Here is a 2,999-nt window from a genome sequence, read left to right as displayed (position 1 = left end):
TTATCTTTGAAAGGAAAAAGTAGTTTCCACAGAATATATTTTACTATATTTATGTGTCCTCTTTTTTTTTTTGGGTGGGGGAGGGCATTATGTCACCAAATGAGTAATGCAGCATCCTATAACTGGGCTCCCCTGGTGGCTCATTAGTTTAAAAATCCACTGATCAATGTCAGAGTAATGAATTTGATCCCTAAGTCAGGAAGATCCCCTGGAGGAGGAAATGGCAACTCACCCCACTATTCTTGCCTGGGAAAACCTATGGACAGAGGAGCATGGAAGGCTACAATCCTTGGGGTCACAAAGAGTCAGGCATGACTTAGTGACTGAACAACAGAAACACCCTGTAACCAGGAATGATGGATAATGGATGCTTTGGGAAGATGAGAGAAGAAGGTGTGAGAAAGCATGTAGCAGAAACATAAAGGATTGGAAAGCTTCATTCATATCATGGATGGATAATTTCTGCTGTTTAGTAATAAAATCTCAGGAATTTAAAGATATTTAACAGGACACTTTATGATTTTGTGAAAACAAACACACAATACACCTACTAATATGCCTAGTAACTGTCCAAAAGATATTTGTTGACTGAGTGAACTAGTAATAGGTACCTATTGTAAGTAATAGATTTTATGTACTTGGTGTTTATTAGTTGATATATAATTTATATAAAATTTATGTTTCTCATAGATATTTATGATAAACAGAGCTAGAGGACATCAGCACTTGAATTCCTGGTAAGTTTATGGTCTGGGGAAGCAGGACTAATCTTAGCCATGGAACATGGCAATTCACCAAGAATCTCTTGTCACCTGATGTGTTTCAGGCACTGTAGACAATATGCCAGGCACAGTGAGGAAACACACCTGAATAGCTTATGTATTCCTGTACATAAGTACCAGGAGTTACCAGGTAGGGTGTATTGTCAAGGATTTATATATTTCCCTTAACTGCCTGCTTAGAAAGTTATTTATTGACAATGTTTTTCTTTCCACAGTTTGAAGTGAGGGTTAAAATTTAAATTCTCATGGAAAAAACAATAACTCTTACCTGCTTACAGGACCTCTCAGCCTAGAAGGTACATCTGATAGTTACAATTTGTAACCTCACAGACACAGAGGAGGGCTTGGAAACTTGGGACAATAAGAAGGTGGAACCAGAAAGATAATCCAGATCTCATATACATAGCACCATATTTTCTCCATAAATTGCATATCAAATGATCTCCCAGAGATGCTTTACAGATGACAGCCAATAGGTGTCTGAAGAGATAAAAGTTGTCATAGAAGAAATAAGAAAGTCTTGAAACAAGTGTTGGGGCACGAATGTCAAGGACATGGTCCAGAGTTACAGTGACTGCTCTAGTTTTGTGCTAAGAAATTCAGACCACAATCCTTTCATGATTAACAGGTATTAGTATTTATTCCTTTGTAGGTAATTCAGGTCCCCGGAAGGTGTTACTTCCTAAATGGATCTCCTCAGGCCTCCCAACAATGTGACTGAATTTGCTTTCTTGGGATTCATGCAGAATCCACACCTACAGAAAATACTTTTCATTGTCTTTCTGTTCATTTTCCTGTTCACTATGCTGGCCATTCTGCTCATTGTCATCACCATCTCCCTAAGCCCTACACTTTCTGCTCACATATATTTCTTTCTCATTTACTTGGCCTTAACAGATGCTTTTCACACATCTGCTGTTACACCCAAAATGATAATTCCTCTGTTGTACCAAAAAAGAATCACCTCCTGGAGTGACTCCTTGAATCAGATCTTTTTGGCACACTTCCTAGGAGGCTCAGACATCATAGTCCTCACTGTCATGGCCTATGACCGGTATGTGGGCATCTATAAGCCTCTGCACTACACGACCATCCTGCAAAAGGGGCTCTGCCAACTCGGTGGTGGTGGCTTGGACTGGAGGGATCCTATCTGCTGCTGTGCAAATTCTCTTCATGGTTGACTTGACTTTCTGTGGTTTCAATGCCGTTGATCATGTCACATGTGATTTCTTCTCACTCTTGGAAACTGCCTGCAGTGACACAAGATTGGAATGGCAGTGACAGCAAACAGTGGGGCCATGTGTTTGCTCATGTTTTTCCTGCTCCCCATCTCCTGCACAGTCATTCTGAGTTCCCTGAAGTTCTAGAGGAAGATGCCAGGCCCTCTCTGCATGTGGCCCCCGCTGTCAGTAGCGGTGCTCTATTCTGTCCCTGTATATTCTGCCACACACTTCCTGGGACCAGTCACCCTGGGGACAAGTCGGTAGCTGGGCTCTTTACAATCCTCATTCCCATGTTAGATACTATCATTTACACAGTGAGAAACACAGAAGTGAAAAATGCTGTTAGGATTTTGTTGAAGAAGAGAGTAACTTAATTTGTACAAGATGCCAAGTAAGTAATCATTTACACACATAGGGAAAATTGTTCCTGTTGTAGATTGTGAAAGAAAATTTTAAAATTTCGCAGATCACTGACAGAAGAAAGCAATGTCCTAAGCATTAACATTTGTTGAATATTTAACAATGACTACACATTTAGGTGAGGGACAGGGAAGACTGGTGAACCGCAGTCCATTGGGTCATTAAGAATTGGATATGACTAGGTGACTGAACAACAACTAGGCATTCATCAAGCATTTTGATAACTTCAGTGCACTTTACCAAGGCTTCAATGTTCATATTCATGGATTCAAAATAGACCTTGGAAAGGATAACAATTACACTCTAGGTGATGATTACAGAATAAGTTTTTTCTCCAGAGTGTTACTGTTGCTCTATTCAATTCTTCATATTGTCACTTGTATGAAATAGGTTTTTCCATAGTACCCTAATTTTAGAACTTCTTTTGTTTTTGCTTAGCCTGTGCTTAAACAAATCAGGGATAGAAACTCTTAGTTAGAAATGTTGAGAAAGACAACATAGTGGAGGTATCCACAGATTTTCTTTTTTTTTTTTTCTTTGCCCTACAATTTTATGCAATGCATAAAGTGAGAAA

At 39.4% G+C, this 2,999-nt stretch overlaps 1 pseudogene; it reads left to right on the top strand.

Annotated features, from left to right (window-relative positions):
* Positions 1-1,468: 1,468 nt before the first annotated feature.
* Positions 1,469-2,379, top strand: LOC104982870 (annotated as a pseudogene).
* Positions 2,380-2,999: the final 620 nt, after the last annotated feature.

Source organism: Bison bison, unplaced genomic scaffold (assembly GCF_000754665.1).
Source record: "Bison bison bison isolate TAMUID 2011002044 unplaced genomic scaffold, Bison_UMD1.0 scf7180017860761, whole genome shotgun sequence".
Taxonomy (NCBI): domain Eukaryota; kingdom Metazoa; phylum Chordata; class Mammalia; order Artiodactyla; family Bovidae; genus Bison; species Bison bison.
The sequence above is the reverse complement of the archived record's forward strand: the minus strand, read 5'-3'. Positions and strand labels throughout refer to the sequence as shown.